The sequence below is a fragment of the Pristiophorus japonicus genome, chromosome 6, assembly GCF_044704955.1.
Source record: "Pristiophorus japonicus isolate sPriJap1 chromosome 6, sPriJap1.hap1, whole genome shotgun sequence".
In the NCBI taxonomy this organism is placed as follows: domain Eukaryota; kingdom Metazoa; phylum Chordata; class Chondrichthyes; family Pristiophoridae; genus Pristiophorus; species Pristiophorus japonicus.
In genome coordinates, this window is record NC_091982.1 from 122241730 (window position 1) to 122248716 (window position 6987).

Below are 6987 nucleotides of genomic sequence, written 5' to 3' on the forward strand. Positions count from 1 at the left end.
GAGCCCATCGCTTGTCGGCCGCTGCATCCCCCAGCCAGTCTTTAGTAATGAAGCTTTGCTGAAGCCTCTCGACAAAATTGTCCCAGTCTTCCCCAACACAGTACCATTCCTCTGTGCTACCGGTGGCCATTCTCGTGGGTCGTGAATTCCTGTTTCTCGTCGCCAATGTAAAGCCCTTACTCTACAGCATGAAACCACATGAGGCACATTCCAGGGACAAGGTCACTCTGTGACCTTAACTCTTTATTAGAGGACTCCAGAAGTGACGACCCTGCATGGGACTTCCCTTTATATACCTGTGTGATCAGGTAAGGAGTGTCTCCCACAAGTTCACCCCCTGTGGTCAAGGTGTGCATCTGAGTTGAGTGTATACAGTAATACAGTGGTGTTGTATTATGGTTATAAGCATGACAGCCCCCGTGTCCAATTTCATGGAGACTGGAGTGCCATTGAGTTTGACTTTTAACATTATCGGAGGGCTTTTGGTGGTGAAGGTGTGTACCCCGTGTACCTCCTCTTCATCCTCAGTTTGAGTTGCCACTGCTGCTCGTTCAGCATAATCCGCGCTGGATCGGTCATTCTCTGCTAACTCTGCCACGTGGTGAGTCACAGGTCATTTGCACATTCGCTGGAGGTGCCCCATTGTTCCACAGCCCTTGCACACATAGTGCTTGAATCAACATTATGGACTCTATGACTGCCCCCGCAGCATCAACATGGTGTTAATGGATACGCATTCACATCTCACAGCAGCCCCTGAGTCACTCTAGGCTTGGCTTCTGCAGTCGTGTGGACCCTGCCATGTACAGTTCTGCCTGCTGAAGGCATTATTTTATGCACAGTACTTGCTGATGAGTTCCGATGCTGCAATGATATCTGTTTAGTGTTGTCGCTCGTGGATATGAAAGCCTGGGCTATTGTGATGGCCTTGCTCAGATCTAGGGTTTCGGCAGACTGTAGTTTACGAAGAATGGCCTCGTGGCCGATTCCAAGCACAAATAAGTCCCGCAACATTGCCTCCAAAGATCCTGCAAATTTGCACTGTCCCGCAAGGCATCTTAGGTCAGCGACAAAGCTCGTCATGTTCTGGCCCTCGGAGAGATGGTGTGTGTAAAAGCGATACCTGCCGATTAGGATGCTCTCCTTCAGCTTGAGGTGCTCCCAAACCAGCATGCACAGCTCTGTGTAAGTCTTGTCCATTGGTTTGACCGGTGCCAGCAGGTTTTTGACGAGGCCATATATCGAAGACCCACATACAGTGAGGAGAATCGCCCTGCACTTGACCGCCGTCTCCGCCATGTCCAGCTCGTTGGCCACGAAGTACTGGTCGAGACGCTCAACAAAGACTTCCCAATCATCACCCTGAACAAATCTCTCAAGAATACCAACGGCAGCCATTACCATGTGAAAGTTTGTGATCTTTAACTCGTCGCCAATTATTATGTTCAGAGTAACTCTACAAGACTGTGTTGTAAGCTCAAACCATTGTGATCTTGGTCTCTTTAATGTGACTCCAAAATGAGGCAGCAGCTTGGTGGACTGCCTTTTATACCTGCTTGCTCCAGGGTACTGGGAGAAATTTAGAACTCAGCAGAGGAGGACAAAGGGTTTGATTAGGGCAGGGAAAATGGAGTACGAGAAGAAGCTTGCAGGGAACATTAAGACGGATTGCAAAAGTTTCTATAGATATGTAAAGAGAAAAAGGTTAGTAAAGACAAACGTAGGTCCCCTGCAGTCAGAATCAGGGGAAGTCATAACGGGGAACAAAGAAATGGCAGACCAATTGAACAAGTACTTTGGTTCAGTATTCACTAAGGAGGACACAAACAACCTTCCGGATATAAAAGTGGTCAGAGGGTCTATTAAGGAGGAGGAACTGAGGGAAATCTTTATTAGTCGGGAAATTGTGTTGGGGAAATTGATGGGATTGAAGGCCGATAAATCCCCAGGGCCTGATGGACTGCATCCCAGAGTACTTAAGGAGGTGGCCTTGGAAATAGCGGATGCATTGACAGTCATTTTCCAACATTCCATTGACTCTGGATCAGTTCCTATCGAGTGGAGGGTAGCCAATGTAACCCCACTTTTTAAAAAAGGAGGGAGAGAGAAAGCACGGAATTATAGACCGGTCAGCCTGACCTCAGTAGTGGGTAAAATGATGGAATCAATTATTAAGGATGTCATAGCAGCGCATTTGGAAAATGGTGACATGATAGGTCCAAGTCAGCATGGATTTGTGAAAGGGAGATCATGCTTGACAAATCTTCTGGAATTTTTTGAGGATGTTTCCAATAAAGTGGACAAAGGAGTACCAGTTGATGTGGTATATTTGGACTTTCAGAAGGCTTTCGACAAGGTCCCACACAGGAGATTAATGTGCAAAGTTAAAGCACATGGGATTGGGGGTAGTGTGCTGACGTGGATTGAGAACTGGTTGTCAGATAGGAAGCAAAGAGTAGGAGTAAATGGGTACTTTTCGGAATGGCAGGCAGTGACTAGTGGGGTACCGCAGGGTTCTGTGCTGGGGCCCCAGCTGTTTACATTGTACATTAATGATTTAGACGAGGGGATTAAATGTAGTATCTCCAAATTTGCGGATGACACTAAGTTGGGTGGCAGTGTGAGCTGCGAGGAGGATGCTATGAGGCTACAGAGTGACTTGGATAGGTTAGGTGAGTGGGCAAATGCGTGGCAGATGAAGTATAATGTGGATAAATGTGAGGTTATCCACTTTGGTGGTAAAAACAGAGAGACAGACTATTATCTGAATGGTGACAGATTAGGAAAAGGGAAGGTGCAACGAGACCTGGGTGTCATGGTACATCAGTCATTGAAGGTTGGCATGCAGGTACAGCAGGCGGTTAAGAAAGCAAATGGCATGTTGGCCTTCATAGCGAGGGGATTTGAGTACAGGGGCAGGGAGGTGTTGCTACAGTTGTACAGGGCCTTGGTGAGGCCACACCTGGAGTATTGTGTACAGTTTTGGTCTCCTAACTTGAGGAAGGACATACTTGCTATTGAGGGAGTGCAGCGAAGATTCACCAGACTGATTCCCGGGATGGTGGGACTGACCTATCAAGAAAGACTGGATCAACTGGGCTTGTATTCACTGGAGTTCAGAAGAGTGAGAGGGGACCTCATAGAAACGTTTAAAATTCTGACGGGTTTGGACAGGTTGGATGCAGGAAGAATGTTCCCAATGTTGGGGAAGTCCAGAACCAGGGGTCACAGTCTAAGGATAAGGGGTAAGCCATTTAGGACCGAGATAAGGAGAAACTTCTTCACCCAGAGAGTGGTGAACCTGTGGAATTCTCTACCACAGGAAGTAGTTGAGGCCAATTCACTAAATATATTCAAAAGGGAGTTAGATGAAGTCCTTACTACTCGGGGGATCAAGGGGTATGGCGTGAAAGCAGGAAGTGGGTACTGAAGTTTCATGTTCAGCCATGAACTCATTGAATGGCGGTGCAGGCTAGAAGGGCTGAATGGCCTGCTCCTGCACCTATTTTCTATGTTTCTATGTTTCTACACAGGTACCCATAGGTCTCTCACAGGTGTGTCCCCTGGTGACAAGTCTTACACATTGGTGAGGTTTGCATACATAACACTATTTCTGTCTGTCTCGCTCTCTCTCATTCTCTCTCTGTCGCTGTCCCAGTCTCTCTCTCTCTCTCTGTCCATGTTCCTCACTCTCTCTCTCTGTCCCAGTCTCTCTCTCTCTCTCTCTCTGTCCCAGTCTCTCTCTCTCTCTCTCTCTCTCGCTGTCCCTGTCCCTGTCCCTGTCCCCCCCTCTCTCTCTGTCCCTGTCCCTCTATCTCTTTCTCTGTCCCTGCCCATCTCACTGTCCCTGTCCCTCTCTGCCTGTCTCTCTCTCTCTCGCTTGCTCTCTCTCTGACCATCTCTCTGTTTCTCTCTCTCTCTCTCTCTCTCTCCCAGTCTCTCTCTCTCTCTCTCTGTCCCTCTCTCTCTCTCTCTCTCTCTCTGTCTCTCGCTCTCTCTCTGTCCCTGCCCATATCTCTGTCTCTGTCTCTCTCTCTCTCGCTCGCTCTCTCTCTGTCCATCTCTCTCTCTCGCTCCCTCTGTTTCCCTCTCGATGTTTCTCTGTCTCGTTGTTTCGCAGTCTCTCTTTGCAAAGAACATCAGAGCAAAGGGAGAAGCAGCGAATCAGAGAATCGCGTAGATTCAGGACAGAGCTTTCCTCCCATTTTTTTTAACATCTGAAATCCTGTCAATGTTGAAAAATGAGAATTCTTTTCCTCTTAGGGGAAACGCTTCTTGACAATGCATTCCTATTGTGCTCTTGTGATAAAGAAAGTGTTCATATCAGACACCAGCTCCACTAACCTGTTTGCAATTGAATGTGCTTCGTGTCCCAGCTCAATGGAGAACTGAGCAATAACTGCCTGCAGGTTTGAAAAGAGATGATTAAATGAGGCCATGTTGGTGGATGCTAAAGGTTTCTTTACTGCACAGGGAATTTCTCCCAATCCAGTCTCTCTCTCTCTCTCTCTCCCCAGACGCTCTCTCGCTCTCTCTCCCCAGTCTCTCTCTCTCTCTTTCTCCCCGCCTCTCTCTCTCCCCAGTGTCTCCCCCTCTCTCTCTCCCCAGTCTCTCTCCCCAGTCTCTCTCTCTCTCTCCCCACTCTCTCTCTCTCTCTCTCCCCAGTCTCTCTCTCTCTCTCTCTCTCCCCAGTCTCTCTCTCTCTCTCCCCAGTCTCTCTCTCTCTCTCCCCCCCCAGTCTCTCTCTCTCTCTCTCTCTCTCTTTCCAATCTCTCTCTCGCTCTCTCTCCCCAGTCTCTCTCTCCCCAGTCTCTCCACCTCTCTCTCTCCCCAGTTTCTCGCTCCACAGTCTCTCTCTCTCTCTCTCTCTCCCCACTCTCTCTCTCTCTCTCTCACCCCAGTCTCTCTCTCTCTCTCCAGTCTCTCTCTCCCCAGTCTCTCTCTCTCTCTCTCTCCCTAGTCTCTCTCTCCCCCTCCTCAGTCCCTCTCTCTCTCCCCCAGTCTCTCTCTCTCTCCCCAGTCTTTTCTCTCTCTCTCTCTCTCTCCCTCTCCCAGTCTCTGTCTCTCTCTCCCCCAGTCTCTCTCTCTCTCCCTTGTATCTCTCTCTCCCCAGTCTCTATTGCTCTGCAAGTCTCTCTCTCCCAGTCTCTCTCCCTCTCCCCCCGCTGTATCTCTCTCTCCCCAGTCTCTCTCTCCCCCAGTATCTCTCGCCCCTGTATCTCTCTCTCCCAGTCTCTCTCTCTCCCCCCAGTCTCTCTCTCTCCCCCAGTCTCTCTCTTTTCCCCCCAGTCTCTCTCTCTCCCCCAGTCTCTCTCGCCCCTGTATCTCTCTCTCCCTAGTCTCTCTCTCTCCCCCCAGTTCTCTCTCTCCCCAGTCTCTCTCTTTCCCCCCAGTCTCTCTCTCTCTCCCCCAGTCTCTCTCTCTCCTCCCAGACTCTCTCTATCCCCCCAGTCTGTATCTCTCCCCCAGTCTTCTCTCTCTCCCCAGTCTCTCTCTCTCCCCAGTCTCTCTCTCTCTCTCTCTCTCCAACCCCCCACCCCCAGTCTCTCTCTCTCTCTCTCTCCCCATAGTCTCTCTCTCTCTCTCCCCAGTCTCTCTCTCTCTCACTCTCTCCCCAGTCTCTCTCTCCCAGTCTCTCTCTCTCTCTCTCTCCCCCCAGTCTCTCTCTCTCTCTCTCTCTCCCTCCCTAGTCTCTCTCTCTCTCTCCCCCAGTCTCTCTCTCTCTCTCACTCTCTCCCCAGTCTCTCTCTCCCCAGTCTCTCTCTCTCTCTCTCTCTCTCTCTCCCCAGTCTCTCTCTCTCTTCTCTCCCCAGTCTCTCTCTCTCTCTCCCCCAGTCTCTCTCTCTCTCTCACTCTCTCCCCCCGCCCAGTCTCTCTCTCTCTCTCTCTCTCCAACCCCCCACCCCCAGTCTCTCTCTCTCTCTCTCCCTCCATAGTCTCTCTCTCTCTCTCCCTCTCTCTCCCCAGTCTCTCTCTCACCCCAGTCTCTCGCTCTCTCTCTCTCAGTCTCTCTCTCCCCAGTCTCTCTCTCTCTCTCCCCAGTCTCTCTCTCTCCCTCCTCAGTCCCTCTCTCTCTCCCCCAGTCTCTCTCTCTCTCCCCAGTCTTTTCTCTCTCTCTCTCTCTCTCCCTCTCCCAGTCTCTGTCTCTCTCTCTCCCCAGTCTCTCTCTCTCTCCCTTGTATCTCTCTCTCCCCAGTCTCTCTTGCTCTGCCAGTCTCTCTCTCCCAGTCTCTCCCCCTCTCCCCCCGCTGTATCTCTCTCTCCCCAGTCTCTCTCTCCCCCCAGTATCTCTCGCCCTTGTATCTCTCTCTCCCCAGTCTCTCTCTCTCCCCCCCAGTCTCTCTCTCTCCCCCAGTCTCTCTCTTTCCCCAGTCTCTCTCTCTCCCCCAGTCCTCTCTCTCTCCCCAGTATCTCTCTCTCCCCAGTCTCTCTCTCTCTCCTCTCTCCCCCCCCCCCAATCTCTCACTCTCACTCTCTCTCTCTCTCCCTCCATAGTCTCTCTCTCCCAGTCTATCTCTCTCCCTGTATCTCTCTCTCCCCAGTCTCTCTCGGTCTCCAGTATCTGTCTCTCTCCAGTCTCTCTCTCTCCCTCCTCAGTCTCTCTCTCCCCCCCAGTCTCTCTCTCTCTCTCCCTCCATAGTCTCTCTCTCTCTCTCTCTCCCCAGTCTCTCTCTCTCTCTCTCCCAGTCTCTCTCTCCCCAGTCTCTCTCTCTCTCTCTCTCCCCAGTCTCTCTCTCTCTCTCTCTCTCTCTCTCTCTCCCCAGTCTCTCTCTCCCCCAGTCTCTCTCTCTCCCCCAGTCTCTCTCTCTCTACCCTGTATCTCTCCCTCTCCCCAGTCTCTCTTGCCCTGCCATTCTCTCTCTCTCCCCAGTCTCTCTCTCTCTCTCTCCCCAGTCACTCTCTCTCTCCCAGTCTATCTCTCTCCCCGTATCTCTCTCTCCCCATTCTCTCTCTCCCCTGTATCTCTGTCTCCCAGACTCTCTCTCT